Raw genomic sequence first — 23373 nt, 5'->3', positions numbered from 1 at the left:
TCACTAGAAGTTGCTGCGGGGCCTGCTCTGCCGGGAGCTCCTTTTTCTCTCCGGCACTGCTCCCCCGTCTGGATGACAGAGGGGAAGGAACAGTCAAGAGGTGGCAGCAGCCAGCGGGTCGGGGAGAGGCTCCAGCACCCTCCCAGTCAGACAGCCCCAACCCCAGGCTTCGGCCTCCCAGACTCCCAGCCAGATTCCCCTCAGTCCCCAGTGTAACCCCAGCCCCCAGAGAAAGACCCAGCTTGGCCCTCTTATCCCCTGAGAAACTCCCTCAGTTCCCAGCTTACCCACCAGACAATGAGCTCACATCTCCACAAAGCTCTCAGCTTCCATGCGCCTGTCCACCTTGTCCATCCCCCCCACAGTTCAGGCAGCGCCGGCCATCTACCCAGACGCTTTCCAGCACTCACCCCACCTCCAAGCTCCAGAGACCCTACCACTGTCCAGCACCCACCCATCTGTACCCTCATACCCTTCACCATTCACCCCACCATCTACCTGAGCTGCCCACACATATCCGCAACCCAGATGACAAGTTCTGTGCAGCTCCAAATGCCACCCACCACTGCTTGGAGCAGGGTGTGTTGACCACAAATGGAGGTTTATGGTCCTATGGAAATAATTAGCACATGTACAGACTTGCTCATTCTATAACTTGCATGCAACATCACATGTGGAGCTGCACAAACCTTGGCAGCTGTGCCCACTGCATGGCTGCGCACGGGTTGCTCACCACAGCAGTCCCTGCGATCTCTGAAGGAGGACTTGGAAAAGGAGAGGCTTGCAAGAGATGGAGCCAAGGCCCTCCCTTTGCCATCTACTCCCCAACTCCTGCAGCAGGGGCAGTGCAGAAGGAGAAGCAATCTGTGCTCTTTTCATGATTGAGAAGATGGTTTTCCCCCTTGCCCAAAAAGCAGTGCCCACCCAATCCCTCCAGTGCTCCACCAGGAATGGATGGTCTCCACACTTCCCCCCATGCAGGCACATGGGTATAAAGCTAGAATCTAGTCCTTTGTTTTGTGCAGAGTCTATCCAGGGAAGATACCAGTACCACAAGAACTTTGGTAAATACCCCCTGGAGCTATGAGCAAGCTAAAGGGTGGGGCTTTGTATCATAAATGAAACAGAGGAACCATCTGTGGGAAGGTCAGAGGAGCACATGTAGATAGACTTTGCAGACTTCTGTGCAGAGGGAACCTCTCTGAGAGATGGCAGCTAAGGTCACCTGCACCATTTCCATTTTTAAATTTGAATCTTTTCACAAATTCGTAGAAAAACTTCAGCTCCTATAGGGATCCCATGCTCATCTCACAGTTTAAGTATCTCCACTGGAAGACAATATCTGACACTACAGTGGTCTTTACTCTAGCCAAGAATGGTATAACAAGATCCTATGGCTGGAAATTGAAGCTAGAGTGGAGACAAAGATAGGCTGACCAGAAGCCCTGCAACATGGCCCCAGAATGGCTGCATCCTCGTGAAGGCTTTGTAGACTCCGCTCTCCAGACAGTCTTTCCAAGTCATTAGAGCACATCTCCAGTGATATTCACCAAAACAGAGCCATCACTATGGACAGCCACCAACTCATGGGAGGCAACTCGCCACCCAAATGGCCTCCACGTCTCTTACCTGGTGAGCTGCCGCTACAGAGTCATTTCTCTGAAGTCGCAGTAACACTCAGGCATTAGTACGGTGATCTCTGAAAGGGAGCCTGTGGGGACGAAGAGAGAGAGACGTCAAAATGTAGTTACCCAGGTTTTCTTTGAATCAGAAAACAACACACGTTAAGTGATCATACTCTCAAACTTCAGGTTTCAGAGTAACAGCCGTGTTAATCTGTATTCGCAAAAAGAAAAGGAGTACTTGTGGCACCTTAGAGACTAACCAATTTATTTGAGCATAAGCTTTCGTGAAGTGAGCTGTCGAAAGCTTATGCTCAGATAAATTGGTTAGTCTCTAAGGTGCCACAAGTACTCCTTTTCTTTTTGGGAATACTCTCAAACATACACACACAACCAACACACCCTCCCCAGGTACTCCAGTCATAGAATCAATCATAGAATATCAGGGTTGGAAGGGACCCCAGAAGGTCATCTAGTCCAACCCCCTGCTCAAAGCAGGACCAATTCCCAACTAAATCATCCCAGCCAGGGCTTTGTCAAGCCTGACCTTAAAAACCTCTAAGGAAGGAGATTCTACCACCTCCCTAGGTAACGCATTCCAGTGTTTCACCACCCTCTTAGTGAAAAAGTTTTTCCTAATATCCAATCTAAACCTCCCCCACTGCAACTTGAGACCATTACTCCTCGTTCTGTCATCTGCTACCATTGAGGTCACTCCCAGACCTTCCCACTACCTTTCCTCACTAATATGCAGCAGGCTTTTTCTTTCTCCACTCTGCTGTTTCCACACTCCCATCTCTCACCCGGCTCCATTTTTCACCCCATTCTTGCACGGGATTTTGTTCTCCCTACCCCAGTCCCTACACCCTCTCTATGTGGGACATGAACCTAAGATCATTCCAGTTAGAGCTGAACTTGTGACGCTTCCAGCATGAGTACTGAATTAGACCAGACCTGTTCACCAAGCGCCTACTTTTAGTTCTCCTCCTTCACGTTCTGGTATTGTGGGGTCACTGTTCCATCAGTGGGGTTCAGTAGTGTTTGCTCTGAAATAATGCCCACAGAACGATGGTGTCACATAGAGCCAGGCTTTTTATGTACATTTAAACGGATTTATTTCAAACCACAGAGGCAGGGGAGGAAACCTTTGAAACAAACTGATTGTTGGTGGTCAAGACCAGGGAACTGGGTCGTTGTGGACTCCCGGTCTTAGGGGGCACTATCAAAGGGAACAGTGATGGATTCCTGAAGCTGGTAGACAAGCTGTAGTGAAGCTCTTGCTGAAGACAGTGCTGACTGCCTCTCAGATGCTGAAACTAATCTCTGGTATGCACTCCTCTGATGGGGCATTCACCCCACCCCACTCCTGAGGGGGTTAAAATGGGATGCTTGACCTGATGGGCTGCACCGGGGTGAGGTGTAGGCTGGAAATACAGCCCTAACTGACCTGAAGCCGAGCTAGACAGGAAGAAGAGGGGCTTGTATAAAGCCAGGGAGAGCAGGAAGGGGCCCTGGGGGGAGAGAGTTGGCAGTCACTCTCACGGTTGAGAAAAAGGAGTAGGAAGAAGCCAAGGGGAAAACAGCAGCCAGTGTGAGACCACAAGGACCCTAGCTGCTGATTGTAAAGTCTCGGAAGATGCACGCACACAGCTCCCAGTGAAGCTATGCAAGTGCATCTCCTGGGCTAATTGGCAATGGGAAGCTGGAGTAAGCTGATGGCTGTAGGGAGGAGAGCCAGAAGGACAGGACTGGCTCCAGAGATGCAGTTGCAGTCAGTAAGAAGGGAGGTTGTGCAAAAGTTCAGGAACTGGGGAAGATCCAGTCTTTTCAAACTGGGGGGACGGAAGGCCAGATAGTTGTCTTCATCGGCTCACTGCAGTGAATTCCTCCTCGGCATTCTAAGGGGTGTTTATAACCAGGCGATTATTTAGGACAAAGTGGGCTAAATTTTACTAGACAACATGCACCCCGTCACAAAAACGTACCCATGAAAAGAGTCTTCAAATGGCTGCTCAGATCCGTTTAATGCAGATCTAAGGAAAAGACAATATGGTTCCAGGAATAACAGCAGCAAGAGGAAGCCTCTGACAGCTGCCATTGTGCAGTGTCAATGAAAGTGCCTTCAGACAGCCCCTGCAGAAGGGCTATGCTGTCAGTGCATACTAAACCTGCCAGGCAGTGTCACATCAGCTGGCTTCGCTCTCCAGTACACGCTAGTTAGAACAGCTACAGTATTGTTGCATAAATCCGAACTTCCGTCTGTTCTGACCAATGTCCAGAATCTCCAGAAGGGGAGCAGCCCCGATGAGAGAAATGTGTGTGAAAGCATTGAGGTGGGACAGGTTGCATGTGCGCATGCAAATGAGAGAAAGAAGGAGGCACAGCGAGAATCTATGGGAGAAATTAAAGACAACTGTAAGACTCTGCCCTCATACAGCACCTTTTGTTTGAGGGTTTCTAAGCTCTTTATAAATGTTAATTAATTCTCACAAAAGACCTGTGAGGTGGGCAAGTAACATTATCTGTTTTTACAGATGGGGAAACTAAGGCATAAAGTCCCAATGTCATTGTGCCAGAACCAAAAATAGAACCCAGAATTTTTGAGCCCAGGTCCTATGCCCCCTTTACTGCACTATGCTTCTTCCCAGACCTTTCTGAAAATACACACTGACATGGTCATTCTCCTCGGCCATTTAGGTCAGTTTGCTTTTGTATGTGAGAAGGAAGAACTACAAAGTCAATTCTTACTACAAGGGTTTAATAAAACTGGACATCTTAAGGTTTCTTCATAATTCTTCAAGTCATTTTCTCCACTATCCATCCCACTGAAAATAAAACATGATTAAATAACTTATTGGAAATTGAAATCTGACCCCCTATTAATGTTTTTCTTCCATTGTGCACACACATACACGCACAGTACATACGATATCACATACAAACTTACTGGTACTATAGGGCTGATCATAAGCATTGGGATTGTTCACACTGGTTTAATATAAAAAACTAAAGCATTTGTTCTGAAGGAAAAATCTGCACAGAAAGAACAACATCTAATTGGGAACAAAGAAAAACCTGTTGAATTTTGAGGCTTTCAACTGTCTTTTAAGGACAAGTCTTAGTGAATTTAACAGGGATGAAACCAATAGGTCTATAAAAAAAAACTTTACAGAGTTCTATAAAAATAACTTTAACAGCCCACAGGATTTACTAGAGAATGAGGTCCTTTTTATAGGTTTTTTGAACCTGCCTATGGAATTCTACAATATGGATATATTTCTCTTAAATTCTGTAGGCTATGTCACAAACGTTGGAAAAGTTACCATTTTCTATTAAATTCCGTAGGACTTCATTGTCCCTTTCACTAAAATAAGTCTACCCACCTTCTTGAGAATTATTTAGTAGGCAATCAAATTTCTGTAACCTGCCGACATTCCTTCCCACAATGCCTCTGTCCTTAGAGAGCTAGAAGTGTTTATAAAAGGCCAGAAAAAGCTCACTGCAAGCAAAGTGTATTGAATATAGTATGTGTAATCTGAAATTTACATTTCCCCCTCTAGTTTAGGAACTGCAGTTTCTGGAAGGCTCAAGATCCAATTTTAATCCAATGCCCTCCATTCCCAAATAAATTGTATTATCTACAATAAATACTCCAGCCCTCTCCGTGTTTTGTTTTCCCTTTGAATCTCAGGATCACACTACTTGCAGGAGAGAATTATGTGGGAAAAAATTCTACTTTCCCAGTGGCTTTAAGATCTGTATATGTTCTGCTTAAGTGGGTAAAGGTCTGTTTTTCTATCTAGGTGATTAAGACCCAGCCATCACCAATGTGTGGGAGAGCCTGACAAAAATTACTAACGTAGCGATAGGCACAGATGTCTAAGTCTGCACATAGACTTAGAGTTCTGCATGTGTGCAGCCTGTATAATATCAGAAGTGAGACTGCATGCTAAAACCATCCAATGCTTCAGCAGCAAGGCTGCATATGTCTTTATAGCATATTCTTATAGTGCTGTACAGTGAGAAAGTGTTTTGCGAATCAACTTTCAAATCTATTAAATATCAATTGAACTTTTACAGACATTTTTAAAGGGCCCTAAGTGAAACTGCACAGTAAAAATAACAGTACAGTAAACAATACTTTCTGCTTATCTGGCACCTCCCATCTGATGCTCTGAAAGCAGTTTTACAAACGTTAAATAATTTAGCATCATAGTGCAGCTAGGACATGGGTATTATTGGACTATAAGGTGGATAGAAAGTTGGCTAGATTGTCGGGCTCAACGGGTAGTGATCAATGGCTCCATGTCTAGTTGGCAGCCGGTATCAAGCGGAGTGCCCCAAGAGTCGGTCCTGGGGCTGGTTTTGTTCAATATCTTCATTAATGATCTGGAGGGTGGCGTGGATTTGCAGATGACACTAAACTGGGAGGAGGTAGATATGCTGGAGGGTAGGGATAGGATACAGACGGACCTAGACAAATTAGAGGACTGGGCCAAAAGAAATCTGATGAGGTTCAACAAGGACAAGTGCAGAGTCCTGCACTTAGGACGGAAGAATCCAATGCACCACTACAGACTAGGGACCGAGTGGCTAGGCAGCAGTTCTGCAGAAAAGGACCTAGGGGTGACAGTGGACGAGAAGCTGGATATGAGTCAACAGTGTGCCCTTGTTGCCAAGAAGGCTAACGGCATTTTGGGCTGTATAAGTAGGAGCATTGCAGCAGATCGAGGGACGTGATCATTCCCCTCTATTCGACATTGGTGAGGACTCATCTGGAGTACTGTGTCCAGTTTTGGGCCCCACACTACAAGAAGGATGTAGAAAAATTGGAGGTTCCAGCGAAGAGCAACAAAAATGATTAGGGAGCTGGAGCACATGATTTATGAGGAGAGGCTGAGGGAACTGCGATTATTTAGTCTGCAGAAGAGAAGAATGAGGGGGGATTTGATAGCTGCTTTCAACTACCTGACATGGGGTTCCAAAGAGGATGGATCTAGACTGTTCTCAGTGGTAGCAGATGACAGAACGAGGAGTAATGGTCTCAAGTTGCAGTGCGGGAGGTTTAGGTTGTATATTAGGAAAAACTTTTTCACTAGGAAGGAGGTGAAGCATTGGAATGAGTTACCTAGGCAGGTGGTGGAAATCTCCTTCCTTTGAGGTTTTTAAGGTCAGGCTTGATAAAGCCCTGACTGGGATGATTAAATTGGGGATTGGTCCTGCTTTGAGCAGGGGGCTGGACTAGATGACCTCCTGAGGTCCCTTCCAACCCTGATATTCTATGATTAGACTGGCTGTACAAAGGACTGAACTGAGACAACAGTGAACGGATAAGTGATTTGCCAAAGATTACACACCAAATCAGGGGCAGAAAAGGAAGAGAACCAAGGAGTTCTGACTCCCAGTCCCTTGCTCTAACCATCTGACCATACTGCCAACCTAGGGAAAGGAATAAAATCCAAGAGTACTGGTCCCCTATTGCCAATGCTTATCACATAGCAGTGCTTCATATATAAAACACTAAGAAATAAATGCTCTACCAATCAGATACCTTGGCTCAATTCCGAGTATGCTTAGCCCAGTGACACACTCTTCATAACAGTGGACTTCCATTAAGGTGTGAAAACTGCAATTTATTTTCTTTTTAATTACCATCACAGCAGTTTATAAATATCCCCAATTTGCCTTAACCCCTGTGGGATATGGAGAGGAGATGGGGGCCTCATACATCAATAATGCAGCCCAGTGTCTGACTTACTCTGGAGATGATGCCTGCTAATAAAACCTCACCCAGCTCTCCATTAGTGTGTGCAAAGCAATGTGTGACCAGCCACCCATTGATACGCATTAATGCTTTGCACTTTGTACCTCTCAACTTTCCAAAAAGAAAACAACTAAAAATCTATCTCAGCCTTTCCCTGCTACAGCTGGCATCACTGTCAGGCTTGTTTGCTAGAAACAGCCAGGCACTACTCAACCAGGGATTGAAAATATTTAACCTGGAAACATTTCTATCCTCCCCAAACCCTCTGTGTGTGTCTTGTTTTCTTTCCTTCTTTCCCTTTTCTCTCCTCCTGGGCAGCAGTCCAGTGAAGAGGACACCAGAGTAAAGTCAGGTGACCTCGGTTATTTTCCCAGCTCGCTCTCTCTCTCATGTGACCTTGACTAAGTCACTTCCCCTCTTAGTGTCAGTTTCATCATTTGTGCAATGGAGATATGCCTCCTTCGTAAGGCACTTTGAGATCTATGGATGACAATCGTTATAATGAGTACTATTATTCGCTTTCACTTCTCCCTCTATATCTTCATGCACTTTTCCCCCATTCTTTTTCAAAGACTATGGGTTTGTCTGCGGTGGGATTTTTGCACCAGTGTAGCTATCACACAGAGCGCACCCCGGTTGAGCGCCCTAACCATTAGGCTACAGAGTCACTCTCTCCTGGTGGAGCTGTTCCGTTTTGTATACATTATTGAGTATTCATTGGGCCAGAGAGCACGAGGCTGACTCTAGAGCCCAGTGGTCAGGGCACTCAATGGCACATGCAAGACCATGGCTCAAGTCCCCACTCTGCCTGATTCACATCTCCCAGATCCCAGGTGAGTGCCCTAACATCTCTGAGCTATTGGTTATTCTGGGGTGGGTCCGTCTTGCTCTAATTTTGACCAGAAATTCTGTCCTGGACCTAAAAAACCCTTGCTGACAAAAGTTTTGCCAAAACTAATACATCCCCAGAAAAAGCCCGAGTTTTGACAAATCAGCATTTTCCGACAAAAAATGTTGTCAAAAAATTCCTGACTAGTTCTAATTAATAACAACAATAAAGAGAGTGTTGTGGCTAACCCTAGTCCACACAGTGAGTCAGTGGCTGAACTAAGATTACACTCAGAAGATTCTTGTCTCAATGCAACACCCCTCTTGTAACCAATGCATTTAATTACGTGTTTGGGTGCACACATGCAGGCTTTTGCAGCCACAGTTTAGGGAGTACATAGAAAATCTGGCTCCAGGACAGTGTTGTTCTATTTTACTTTCTTTACTGCATGAAAAACATTTGGCTGTTACTGAAGAGAGTGAGGCTAGACGCATACATTACAGCGTGTTCCAGAAATAGCTCAATCCGGTTTGCACAATTTTGCAGCTAAAAAGCTTCCTTTTAGCTCAACAGCCTGTCCCTTTCCATGGATCAGCTCTGCACAAGGCAAACCATGGCTCTGGGGCTCAGGCTTTGGATGAATCATTTCAGGAAGATTTCATGATTTTAAATGTAGGTGAACCAAGTGCAAGTGGGTTTGATTTCCTGTGACTTAGCTCGCAAGTTTTGTGCATCTTATGCAAATTATGTACTGAGCTAATTTGTACTTTCGAAAATAAATTGCATATAGTCACACATCAGCTTAAAAATTAAATTATTTGGATTTAATGCCATGGAAGGGGTTTGCTTCACAGCCCTGGTGAATGAAGTTTTCTGTTTAATCAACAGGACAGTCCCACAATCACTGCCCTGACAGCATGCCACAGTCCTGATGAGGGCGAGGGGCTGCCTGGTGTAGCAGGGGTAGTTCAGTCTCCATGCCTTCTCTGCAGACTGCACCAACTGGTGCAAAGTGTGGTGATAACTTTATACAATGTGGTAGCGAGAACTGAGAACCACTACACTCATCTTGTGTACGGCCCACCAAACGTCTATCAGATGGGAACAGTTTTTAATCCCTGCTGAGCTGGGCTGGGTTCAAATTGGTGTCCTACAGATGGAAGGCTCTGTAGCTCCTTAGCTATGTCCCAAGGCATCCAATCCACTTGAGGTAATGGCACAACTGACAGCAGAAGCAGCCAGTTATCCTCGATGTGTAGCAGCCCCTTAAGAGTGACACAACACACACTTTGCTAGTGAGTTACACAGATGTTTATGAAAAAGCATTGGAACAGGGAGTATTAGGGTTCCCAGGTCTATTCCTGTCTCTGATAGCATAGGGCAGTCTCATGGTTAGAGCAGTAGGTACATACAGGATAGCCAAGCCCACAGATTCATTGTTCTGAGTGTATGACATTAGGCTGTATTGTCATACTAGGTCCTGAGTTCTAGTCCCAGCTCTGCTTAAAGTGACCTTCTGCAATAGGGCTGCCAACTTTCTGATTGCAGAAAACCGAACACTCTTGCCCCACCTCTATCCCGCCCCTTCTCTGAGGCTCTGCCCCCTGCTCACTGTCCCCCACCCTCGCTCACTCACTCATTTTCACCGGGCTGCAGCTGGTGGTTGGGGAGCAGGAGGGGGTGAGGGTTCCAGCTGGGAGTGGGGGCTCTGGGGTGGGGCTGGGGATGAGGGGTTGGGGGTGGAGGAGAGGGCTCTGGGCTGGGGCTGAGGGGTTCAGAGTGTGGGAGGGAGCTCGGGTGCAGGAGGGGCTGAGGGCTCCGGCTGGGGGTGTGGGCTCTGGGGTAGGGCCAGAAATGAGGGGTTCAGGGTGTGGGAGGGGGCTCAGGGCTGGGGCAGGGGTTTGGGTTGTGGGACAGGGTGCAGGTTCAGGACGGGGGAAGGGTGTTGGGGTGCGAGCTCCAGGCAATGCTCATATCCGGCGGCTTCTGGAAGCAGCCAGTGTGTCCCTCCAGCCCCTAGGCGGAGGGATCAGGGGGCTCTGCAGGCTGCCTTTGCCAGCAGGTGTTGCCCCTGCAGCTCCTATTGGCCGGGGTTCCTGGCCAATGGGAACTGCAGTGCCGGCACTTGGGACAGGAGCAGCGCACGGAGCCTCTTGAACCACCCCTTCGCCTAGGGGCTGGAGGGACATGCCAGCTGCTTCTGGGAACCGTGCTGAGCTAGGGCAGGCAGGGAGCCTGCCTTAGCCCTGCTAACTGGACTTTTAACGGCACTCACCGGAGCCACCAGGGTCCCTTTTCGACTGGGTGTTCCAGTCAAAAACCGGACACCTGGCAACCATATTCTTCAACCTTGCCATTACTTTATTTGTAACGAACCAGAGGGAAATGATAGATACCGGCCTGCTGGCTGGTGATGATATGGGTCCTTGGTCACTACTAAGGGTCATGAACTGCATAGAAATATTAAGAACCCTGAGCAGAGGAGATGAAACCAGCACCTACGGTCTCCTGGCACTAGGCACTGCAGCTTCCCCTAAGCCAAAGCATCTCTCTCTCAAATACGTTTCTTGAGAAACAAGAAAGTATAACAGGACTGCCAAACATGTAAGCTTCCTGTGAAACGCATGATGCTCAGCAGGTCTGCCACTGTCAATTCTAACACCTCCACCCCTCAGAAACAGAAACGTGGACATTTCCTTCTTTGGAAAGAGAGGTGTAATCAGAGCCCCTCTGTCTGCTGCAAGAGAAGGGAGGGAAAGATACAGTGGGAGCAGGAGTTCAACCTGCAACAGCAACCAAACACTGCTGGTTAGCAATCACACTGCAGGTACCGTCACCAAAGTCACAGTAATCTTTACAGCTATAAGGCAAGCTGCTGAGATCCCCCCATCCCCTCTCCCCACCCTCTTTTTAGATGGTATCAGATTGTTTTCCTGCAGGCTACAACATTCAATCCTTTAAGTGCTGCCTGCTCTCTTACAAGATTTTGTATCACACGTGCTTATGGGCTGCAGGTTCGCTGGAGTCTTTGTCTGTGATTTATAATTTATCACCTTCTGATGAGGTCATAGGTTTTTTCTGGTGCTGTGGTTTAACTCTGATGTTTCTAGGTTGACAAAGAAATGTGCACATAGCAGGAAATACAAACAACACTTAAAATTTCAGCCCTGCACAATCTTCACTGCAGTGTCAAGTCAGAGCTGAATGGGTCCCTTCAGGCATCAAAACAACAGCTGGAGCCCCCCCTCTCCCCCAGAGGGGTTTACAGCACCTCCTTGTATAATGAGCCCAGACATCATGCCTAGCATCCTAGATCTGGAACCTTTTGCAGAAGAGATCGAAAACAGCTGTTTGCCTCCTGGAGAGCAGCACCACTTTGCTGCTTCTCAACCTGAGAAACTGACTGCTCCATTTTAAAAAGCATTGGACAGTTGCTATAGCAACAAAGGTTTCTATATATACTTGATAGACTCAAAACCAGGTTGTCACGGGAAACAGGAGTCAGTGCTGCACGGAAACTAAACTTTTCTGGTAGCCCAGCAATGTCTGGTCTGTAGGCAGCCAGAAGTGATGGGGATGGGAGCCCAGGTACGGCCTGATGTTTCACTGTGGGTCAGCCAGGTCCTGGCTGCCTGAAGGCTCGGAACAGTCACACAGCTGATACAGCTTCTTTAGAGGAGGATAATTTTCTTCATCCTGTTTGCTTCCTCCTCCCCACAGGCTACCACAGCACCTTGCCCCAGGCGGGTAACACAAACCCATGGCTCCGTCCCAAACAGATGGCTGTATGCAAGGTCCAAAAATAATCTAACCCACCAGCCTACGAGCTTTCCGTCTGCTTTGCTGACTGGCAGACTCTCCAGGGACCACCACTGGCAGTAGATGGTTAAGACGTGAGGAGGAGACTGAGTAGCTGATCAGCTGGTTTGAGTGCCAGGCTCTGGGACAGGTTTGGTGGAAGTAATCACGCCGGTCCTAGCCTGGCAGGAATGCAGAGTGACAGCAGAACAGGTATCTGCGTCGAGAAGCTAGGCCTGGTATTCAGTTTGGTTCCCAGCCCTGTTGACTACCCCTACATTATGCCCCTTCTGCAAAGTGGCTGCCATACCATACCTCCGTTCATCCCTCTTGCAAGCTCACAGGGAGGAGCACGGAGGGAAAGAGGCAGAGCAGAACAATTCAGCACCCACTGTTGAAACACAAGAGGGGCAAGATCACAGGAAATCAGCTCATTGTACTGCCTCTTGTGATAGATCCCAAGGCTGATAGACACACACACACACCCATATGCTCTGTGGTTCTCTGCCTCCATAGCTCCCAGACTAACACAGCCCATCCTGGCCTGGGAACAGAATGCCAAAAACAAGGCAGGGTGAGGGTCACCTCCTTCTCCCTTCACACAGGCCTGCTTGCCTGAGGTAAAATCTCACAGGTGCTTTTCCCAGGACAGTGCGACTCCATGCCAACCACTCTGCAGGGCTATAACATAAAAGCCAAGATTATCTTGAGCTCGGGACACGTACTAGAAATACATGAACAAACTAGTCGAAGAGGAGCGCACAGAGGACTGGAGGGAGTGATATCAGAGGGAAGAGTACAAAAGCTAAAGACACATTTTGGATAAGCAGAAAGGGGGTGAGAGGGACCTACAAATAACTGAAGGGAGTAAGTGCCAGGAATTATTTAGGGGTGTAACTGAGTTTGGGGTAACATTAAAAAGGAGTAAATTGAGGCTGAATATTAGGAAAACCTTCTGCCAGTGAGATCTTTGACCCTGTAGAATAGTCTCTGAGGGGAAGTGGTGGAAAGTCCATAAGTACAGTTAACACTAAACTGCACAAAGCACGAGAAAACGCAGTGTTGGGAACAAATGCGAACCGGCCTTAGGGACACAGACTAGATCTAATCTAATATGCCTCCTCTATCTTTAACTTCTGTGAGTCTCTGATCTCCTTTTCACAGCAGTCTCCTTTATGCCAAAGCTGATTTTACATTCTGATTAATGTCTAGATGGTACCTAATGTGTACCACCAATGTCAGCATATTAAAAAACGAGTAAGTGCAGATTCAAATCCCCTTTCCCCCACTAATCAATCAATTTCTCTCCCCTTTTCTTTAAAATATCTCTTTCAATTGGACTGAATGTTTAACCAGAGGTTCTCAAACTGGGGGTCATGACCCCTCAGGAGGTCACGAGGTTATTACCTGGGGGGGTCGCGAGCTGTCAGCCTCCACCCCAAACCCTGCTTCACGTCCAGCATTTATAATAGTGTTAAATAGAAAAAAAGTGTTTATAATTTAATGGAGGGGGGTCGCACTCAGAGGCTTGTTGTGTGAAAGGGGTCACCACTACAAAAGTTTGAGAACCACTGTTTAAGATGGTCTGTGCACTGTATTTTTGTATGACTGTACATTACAAGCCAGATCCTTGACATAGCGCCACTGAAGTCAATGGAGTAAACAGCTGTTTTACACCAACTCAGGATTTGGCCCTATATTATTATATTTTCTTGTAATTTCTTTTTGCTACTTTCTTAGTGAATTTAGTGTTGATGGAAGGTGCCGCACTGAAAGCCCTGGAGACTGGGTGAAATTCACCCCCGTGCAGAGTGGCAACCACACAAGGTCAACTTAAGCTCACAAATAGCATTTAAATGTGACTTAAGAGGTGTATGGGTCCCTCTGCAAAGGGATGAATATCACACTCAGAGATTCCAACAGCCATGCCCTGCAAATTCTCTGTACATGATTCCAACTGCCTCAACCCTGTTCTCTTGAATCTATATCCCTATGGCTGGGAGGAAAATTCAGACTGACCATGGTCCATACACTGCTTGGCCTGTCTGCTGAGCCTGCCAACAAGGGGCCCAACCACTATTGACTGTGGCAGCTTCTGTGACATGGACAGCTGCCCACTGACCCATTTCACCTAGACTGTCAAACAATAATTCGATGGAAACAGGTTTCTGTTACTTCTAGCCAGGAATTGTTCTGAACTGGTGGCCTAGAGTTGACAGATTCTGTATCTGTTACCTGTCCCCTGACTCAGCCATTCCTCTCCCATTCATTATTTTTCTTAAGGTTCAAAGTTAAACATTTCATTGGCAAAGCATCACTAATGTAATGTGTGTTGTGCAGAACGCATATCAGAAGTGGTGTCTGAAGGAAGCTACTTAAATTTACACACACACACACACAGAGCTGTAGTTCATAGCTTCAGAGAAGCTCAGCTGAAGAGACAAATGTTCCAAATGTTGTGTTACTGACAAGCAGCTCTGAGGCTTGGAGTGGTGGTTGAGGAGGAACAGCAGACGGTAAGAGAGAGGATGGGACATGGTGAAAACCTGTCATAACTAGTTTACAGGTGGTAATTAGTGGTGCACAGCTGGGCTGTCGAGCGTCTTGCTTCTGGCTGATGTAATGGACAAGGGGCAGGAAACAGTGCTGGGTCAGAGAGTGCAGCAGCCCTGCTTACAGTTAGATTTACATCATGGTTTATGCCTGGCTATTCTGGGAAGCACCGTGGGTGACAGGAGAAGGGCAAAGATGATGATTTTTATTTTTGCCTAAAACCTTGTTTTTGAAAGTCTTATTCTTGTCCTCTCATGAATATAAATTGAGAGATGGTAAATAGATTCGGCAGCCCACCCCCAGACTACACCCTGAAACCACTTTGACCCTATCTGCTGTAATAAGATATAACCCATAATGCACACTTTTCCTTAGGAACCTGACTGGCCACTGCACACATTTAATACATTCTGGGTAACTTTTGCAATCCATAAAGTGCCAGAAGATGACAACATTTTTGAAGCTACATTTAGACAGATGTCTGCACAAATGGATAGATGTTTCCAGTGACCACTTTCCTCACTGGACAGTGCAGATATAACAGTAAAATGCATTAACATGTACCCATAAAATAAGATTCCTCCAGTCTCATGGAGTACTTAGAAAGCTCCTTCACAAATAAAACGGTCATGAAAGGAGACATTTGTTGCCCTGCAGCGTTATTTTTTGACCCACAGTCCAATGTTGCTGTAAGAAATGGAATACTTGAGCATTAAGTGTGTGCTATAGAGCTGCCTTATACAGCAGCAAAGTGATTAATTAAAATTTACAAGAGTAATCCAAACTTCTAAACATGTTTCTTGGCTGTAGCCCCTGTAATCCAGTGCCAACAACATCTGAAACTAATGACAACCTCAAGTCGATCTATGGAAGCTGTGAAGACTCTCTTGTAAGCCCCCTCTGTAACTGGAGAAGAATGAGGAGATACGTACATCTTCATGAAAAATAAAACACATAGTGACAGTAATGTCTGGGATGTTTGGCTAGCACTTGGAATAGCCCTTTCTTAAATCACAGGCACTGGCCAAAGCCCAGTCTGATCCATGAGATGCTGAGCACCCTCAAATACCATTGAGATTGTACTTGTGCCAGAATTAGGCTCTAAGTTCTCCCCTGAGAAACTCTAAGAGAAGCACATATCCAAACATGCTGCCCTCATCCCCGCGTCCACTCTACTTGCAAAATAATAATCCAATACTTTTGAATCCTTGTGCTAACTTCTTAAAATCCAAAATAATTTCCTAGGAGGGCCCATATTCGATTCTCAGTGAGAGTCACTGGGGAAATCTGACTTAAATGGTGCAGAATCAGAATATCATCATTAGAAATTACTCTAGATTTATACTGGTATACCTGATTAGGATCTGGCTCTTCATATTTTGCATATGAACCATGTGGCACAAAAACAAAAAATTAGAGGGTGAAACAGGCCCTTTTAGGTCCATCTAGACCAGTTATTTTTCATAACAGACCAGAAAAAACAACACAGCTTTAGATCAAACAACTGATTCCCTTTGCTCTGCATAGGTAAAGGTGAAAGCTTTTTTACCTTTTTTTTTATAATGGTTAGGCCCAATAGGGAGAGGTAGGCACCTAGATAACTTTGGGGATCTGAGCTTGTCTCTAACATGCATTCCTATATTAATTATCACTGATATTGATTCCAGTGTTCCAGTGTTGATTCCATTGGATGCTCACTGGTAATTAATTATTACATTACCTGCTCCCAACCAGGAATGGGAATCTCACCCATGAAAGATACAGTTCTCCACTTACAAAATTATTTAGGAGTCATGAATTACCTTAGTAAGGAATTTAACAATTTATTTCAGTTCTGCTGGAATTACAATCCTGTAGCAGTGCTGCAAATCAGCTGAAACATAAAACAGTCTCTCCCAATTAAAAATAAATTGTGCAATACAGTTTCTCATTACTACTGCTTCCTTCCTTTGGAAGCCAATGTGAGATGATTAATTATGGTTAATTGTGTTGGCATTTATGCAACTATAGTATTAATTCCACAGACATTGTGCCATTATTAAAGTATACGTAAACTATCATTAAAAATGAATGTTAACATTTTCAAACCTTAATGTCTAAAGTTAGACACCTAAATTCATATTTAGGCATTGATTTAATTTCAATGGGAGCTGTGGATGGTCAGCACCATCTGAAAATCAGGCCATTTGGTTACAGATTTAGGTGCCTAACTTTAGACACATGGGTCAAGATTTTCAAAATTGGGTGCCAAAAGTCAGGCTCCCATATCACTATTTAGGCACATATGTAGGGGTCCTGAATTTCACAACTGAAGAGCATCCAGCAGCTCTGACTGAAGGGGGGGGGGGGGAATGTAAAAAGGCACACACAAAAAACAAAACTTTTTTCCAACTATTCCAATGAAGACCTCTAGGAAACCTGAAATTTTGTATAGGTATAGTCCTGGAGTCTGAGAGGAATCCTTTACTGACCCTGTGAAAATTCACCCAGATTTCACCGAGTTATAAGCTTCTGAAAACTGTCATTTGCACATGCTTGGAAGATCCTGTTAGAGGCTTGAGGCTAAAATCTCCAAATATTCCATCTGCACTGAGCATGCTCCAGCCCCAAGTTTTACCACATACCAATGTCACTGAGCCTCCTGCTTGACCCCACTAACCCTGCTATAGAGTATGCAAAGAGTCAAAGGGAGGGAACAGCAACCATTTGTGAAAGGCATACTGGGCTACCAACCAGGAATTCATGGGTTCCAGTCTCAGCTCTCCCACATACTTGTGTTAATGTTGTGCACTTCATAGCCTTTGTTACTGAGCAATGTTTCATGCTAATCAAAGGGGGGTGACAAATAAGATAACAGAGAAGTTGCACAAGATCACTTCTGGTATAATTGGGCACAGAATCCAGGTCTCTACTATGGCAAGTCTCATTCAGTTAGCCACTCTGCCCGTCAGTAGGACTGTATTTGGCTGTGCCATCTCGAACCACTAGAGAACACTGTCCAAGGATTTCTAGTTTCTAATATCCCTATGCTGTCCAGTAAACAGCTTTTTAAACCACTTAGCAAAGTGTGTGTCACATTCGCCTCTCGTGGCTTGCCCACTTGGAGGATAATCTACTACGGCTAACCGTTATGCCCCCCAGTGTAAGTGGCAGGGAACTATACTGTGACATACGATACTAAAGCTGCTAGTTTCCATTTTTGCTGCTGACCCATGCAAGAGTTTAACATGATTCCAAAGGATGATATTTCTGTTTTTTTAGTTTGCTTTTTAAAAATCCTAGGAAATAACATAAAGAGCCTTACATTTAGAGAATGTTAAGCTTGCAATGTTAGGAAATGCCAGTATTATGGTTGGATAAGCAAAGGCAATTTGGCCCTTTTCCATGTATACGTTCTTTACTTTTCCATTCTATGAGACCCCTGCTTCATTCACTGCACAGGGTGGACAGTCAATGAGGCAGGAGATGCCAAGAAGAGAAAGGACATTCTCTTGTATTTAAGGCACTGGAAAGGGACTCAGGAGAGCTATTTAGGTGTGAATTAGCTGTTACCAATCGAGAAAGAGATCTTGGAGTCACTGTGGATAGTTCTTTGAAACCATCCACTCAATGTGCAGCAGCCATCAAAAAAAGCAAACAGAATGTTGGGAATCCTTAGGAAAGGGAGAGATAATAAGACAGAAAATATCATATTGCCTCTGTATAAATCCATGGTACACCCACCTCTTGAATACTGTGTGCGGATCTGGTCACCCCTCTCAAAAAAGATATTTTGGAATTGGAAAAGGTTCAGAAAAGGGCAACAAAAATTATTAGAATTTGGAATGGCTTCCGTATGAGGAGAGATTAATAAGACTGGGACTTTTCATGTTGGAAAAAAGACAGGGGTATGATAGAGATCTATAAAATTATGACTGGTATGGAGAAAGTAAATAAGGAAGTGTTATTTACTCCTCATAACACACGAACTAGGAGTCATCAAATGAAATTAATAGGCAGCAGGTTTAAAAACAAACAAAAGAAAGTATTTTTTCACACAACGCACAGTCAACCTATGGATAGGGTGACCAGATGTTCCGTTTTTAAAGGGACAGTCCTGTTTTTTGGGACTTTTTCTTATACAGGCACCTATTACTCCCCACCCCGTCCCATTTTTTCACAATTGCTATCTGTTCACCCTACCTATGGAACTCCTTGCCAGAGGATGTTGTGAGGGCCAAGACTATAACAGGGTTCAAAAAAAGAAGTAGGTAAGTACATGGAGGATAATAGCCAGGTTGGGCAGGGATGGTGTCCCTAGTCTCTGTTTGCCAGAAGCTGGGAATGGGTGACAGGGGATGGATCACTTGATGATTACCTGTTCTGTTCATTCCCTCTGGGGCACCTGGCATTGGCCACTGTCGGAAGACAGGATACCGGGCCAGATGGACCTTTGGTCTGACCCAGTATGGCTGTTCTTATGTTTTATTACATGGGTTCTCAAACTTCATTGCAACGTGATCCCCTTCCGACAACAAAGTTACTACATGACCCCAGGACAGGGGTGGAGTCTGAGCCCTGCTGCCTCAAGTGGGACTGGAGCTAGGGCTTCAGCATCAGCCCTGGGTCCCAGCAAGTCTAATGCTGGCCCTGCCGACCTCATTAAAATTGGGTCACGATCCACTTTGGGGTCCTGACCCACAGTTTGAGAACTGCTGTTCTCTTATAAACTTTATGTGAAGTTGGACAACACTAGCAAAATGTCTAGATTTTAATGTTCTTTTTATGTAGGTTTTTAATGTAATCCCATATAAATGGTCATATAACCTATTGCAAGCTGGAATTTCTTCCCTACAAAGCAATGTACACAGTCCTTAAAAGCACAAGATATAGGGTGTCTTTTGAGTGAAGTGCAATGCTGGTGATTGATGATAGCACCCTTAGCACCAGCAAACACAGGCTTTTAGTTTCTCTTTGGGCTTTTAGTTCCTTAGCTACCAGTCATAAGCTGATGACTGCATTAAAAAATGGAATGTTTCCAAAGACAAGGTAGCACGGTCACAGATATTGCCCAGAATTCAGATTTTGTCCACAGCTTCCCCATTTCCAGGCAGTCTGATGATAGAACAATGTATGGCACCAGTCTTAAAAAGTGAGCTACATAAGCTGAACTACCTCTGTGTGGCAGTTTGGGGCATCTTTCTATGCACAACTTGTGTATTCTGTTTGATATTATGAACTCTCTGTATGTTTATGCCCTTCTGGTAGTCTTTACTGTATTCTTGAATCATACATCTTGTGGCAAGGAGAAGGGGACTGGCATCTGGGTGTCCTCCTCTGAATGGGAGGGTTGTTAAGGATCATCAACAGCTGAATATTATTATCTGTACTACCGTAACACCTAGGAGTCCTAACCTTACCCTAATAGAACAATGGGATGGCTGCAACACAGATAAAGCCAGTTCTCTCCAGCTTGTTGACAGCAGAGAAGAGGATGGAATGAGACAGGAGAAGGCTCAGAGGACCAAGGTGTTACTGCTGGCTCTTAAAAACCCAGAGACTGGAAGGTCATGAGCACAAAGGGTCAGGCTTTGAGATAGAAAGGTAGTTTGGGGCAGGAATCAGAGGAGACTCCATGATCTGGAAGAGAAGCCTGAGTTGGAGAAGTCAAGTCCAGGAGATGGGACCTGGAACCCTGAAAAAAGACACTAACCAAATCCCAAATAATGCTCAAGAGTGGTAAGGAAACTGAGGCAGGGACTAGTGTACAGGTATTTCTTAGTTTGCCTGGATCAACATATATCTTGCACTTTCTGAAAGTGATTGGTTTAGAAATCCCTCTGCAAAGTCTGTGTCTTATTTGCTTCAACTGTCACATGTCCCTGAAGGGTTAAACTATAAACGAGCGTAGCCACATGGGTGGAGCTCTGAGAAGGGTGTGCTTAAACTACTGGGAGTTTTGGGGGAGGAGGGGGAGGGTCAGCACTGGTCTTGGGGTCTAGGGCAGCTGGACTACAGGGCCTCACTTCTGAGAAGGGGCACCAGACAGAGTCTGTGACCAGGGAGTAAGCCTAGACACCAAAGACAACACAGTGATGGACCCTACCCAAACAAGCTTCAAAGCACATGGATCCAGTCTGAGAGTTGAAACACAGCTGCCTGAAGGGCGTCTAACACAGGAGGTCTCGACCAGGTCTGTGGCAGAGATATATAACCTGCATTCACCAATCTCAAACCAGGGTGGAGGTCTCGACCAGGTCTGTGGCAGAGATATATAACCTGCATTCACCAATCTCAAACCAGGGTAATAAATGAAACAGTATTTATTCATACAAATAAATACTCGAAGTGGCATTTAGATAGCTCCTTCCACCCAGGGATGCCAGTCTTTTCACAAACATCATTTACACAAGTGCCTTGCCCCAGAAGATTCCAAAGTGTTTTACACACTTACACTGAAATACATCAGCACCCTCTATCTGTATTGGCCCGTGTCGACTTGGGCTCTTCCTTGACTCAGTAACTGGGCCTCACATGGGTCACTGGCCAGACTTACTCCCGGCTAAATCTTCTAACCCTAGCCTCAGGCCCACCCTCACCGTATACATTTCCAGTTTGCCACAAGTTGCTTTTGTTCCATCTTTACCATTTGAAGAAAAATCAGAACCTAAACCAGTCTCTCCACAACATTCCAAAGCCTCCATTGCCGGCCTGTTGCCACTACACTCTGCATAAGCAATCCTTTCCCTGGGCTGGGATGCTGTGGACACATGAAAACTGGTCTCTGCAATTCCAGGTGGGAGTGCTAGAGCTGGTATTTATCGCTCTATTGCTGATACAATGGCATTGTGTCACAAGACCCATTTAAGCTCTGTTATAACTCCTTTTGACTGATGGGCAGAGAGTAACAAGTGGCTTTGCCTGGGGAAGGCCAGATGTAAGGGAAGCTTTAAATAGACCTGTCAGGGAGATGCTAAAGAGGCTAATACAATCAACCAAATCAGCGCTCAATACAGAAAATCTTTTTATCTAGCAGCCCTTCAATAATAAATGTTTACCAGGTCCCAAAAACTAATGTTGCGTAGGTAATAAGTTTATTCTTCATAATTACAATAGCCATTCTGAGTATATCATGGGATTTCTTTTCAGGGGGAAAAAAACTAGCGTGATGCCAGGCCTTCAAATGCTTCAGTAGCTGACAAAAGACTAGAGAATTTGGGTTGATTTTCCAAAAGAAAAGAGAATGATTTGAAGTGATGAATTCACCTGTTGTTATGGGAACTAGCAACACAGATGATGTCCCTCAGCAGCAATGAAGAATGTGTATGGGAGCTGGGAGGATAATAGTGTAAAAGACAGACATTTGTAACATGCATGGATGTCACGATATATGTATGACAATCTAACAACACACTCGTGGTGCATGCCCTCTATGCCAGCAAGGTCCTGTATCCTATGCAGCACAGCAGATCTAACTCATGTGATGGGAATCCTTGAACTGCTCCCCCTCTCCCTGCTTCCACAGCCAACCAGGAGAGCATCCCTTGTTGTTTATTTTGTAAAATTCATTTCATTTACACTGTTCCAAATTTTTCATTTTCACTCTGCTGCAAACTTTGTATTCCAGACACATAAATGCACTATAGGATGTGTGAGATGGGAAGCTAGAGGTTCTGATATCTGGGTTGAAGGCACTTGGGGATTTTGGCACACAGGAAGGTGAAAGATAGCTTTGTTTTTTTGGAAAACAGTTGAGGCCTTTGGTCTTGCAGAGGAGATGCACCTCCATTTCTCAGTGGTAGAGGGAACATAAATTTGGAGGAGAAGGGTTGAATTTCCCATTCCCCACTCCTGCATATCCTGAAATCAATGAACTGCCCACATGTTATGCCTAACATAAATGTATTGGCTAGTATCATAAGTGTTGGGAAGTTATGTTAACTGGATGTATTACATTCTCCCCACAATTCTGTTCACCCATGCATTAGCTGAAATCAGCTTTGGCTTAACTAGACAGGAAAACTGTCAGGATCAGGACATACGAGTGTTTTACCATAGCAACAGGTAGGGAAGTTATGCTCCCAGGCCTGTACTGGGATGCCACAGAGGAAAAGGACAAGATATGATTGTTCTACCCTGGTACAAACCTAGGAAGTGTCTTCATGCCCCTTGGTACCCGGAATGCATGAGGTCAGAATAGAAAAGGGGTACCCTATGGTACCAGAAAAACAAGGTAGAAAGCTGATGGGTTAAATCTAGGTTCAGATGGCACACAATACTTTTTCACGTGGTAAACAGGGTGGGTATAAACAGGATGGCTTGAGGAGCATAACTTTGGGAGCCCACCTCATTTGTAATGTAAATTTAAAACTGCATGAGACTGGCAATGGTATTGTATCAAACCTTTCTTCCTGTAGCATGCTATTTGAGCAATAGACTTTGAGCAATCAACCTGGCTGATACTAGTTATTTGGTCTATTGAATAGATCTCATAATGAACCAAAGTGTGGTCAAGCAATTGACTATACAATTTATCAACACACTGCATCCCACATCAGTATCTGTAACTATCTGAGCGGATTGGACTAGATGACCTCCTGAGGCCTCTTCCAGCCCTAATCTTCTATGATTCTATGAATGTCCAAGAAGTACGTTAGATTGATGTTTCCAGTAAGCACTGGAATGGCTTCAGAATTAACATGCCTTGATTGTGATGGATAAGGCAATTCACATCTCTCAGAGCTACTGTGTCAGGCTGCCTGCAGACTCAGACAAACAGCACTTACACATTTTGAACATTTTCTTGATAATCAAAGGTTACAGGTTTG

The 23373-nt window shown here is 45.2% G+C and overlaps 1 protein-coding gene across 7 annotated transcripts in view; it reads right to left on the bottom strand.

The window, feature by feature from the left end:
- The window catches only part of HIVEP3 (HIVEP zinc finger 3), a 493107-nt gene that overhangs the window by 207763 nt on the left and 261971 nt on the right, over positions 1 to 23373 (bottom strand). For 5 of the 7 annotated variants that reach the window (XM_073317990.1, XM_073317989.1, XM_073317994.1 and 2 more), the window contains one exon: positions 1630 to 1711. The exons of the other annotated variants lie outside the window; for them this stretch is intronic. The gene's annotated coding sequence lies outside the window, so the exon portion shown is untranslated. The remainder of the gene's footprint in view (positions 1 to 1629; positions 1712 to 23373) is intronic. 7 annotated transcript variants of the gene reach the window in all.

This window comes from Lepidochelys kempii, chromosome 19 (genome assembly GCF_965140265.1).
Source record: "Lepidochelys kempii isolate rLepKem1 chromosome 19, rLepKem1.hap2, whole genome shotgun sequence".
NCBI classification, from domain to species: Eukaryota; Metazoa; Chordata; order Testudines; family Cheloniidae; genus Lepidochelys; species Lepidochelys kempii.
The sequence above is the reverse complement of the archived record's forward strand: the minus strand, read 5'-3'. Positions and strand labels throughout refer to the sequence as shown.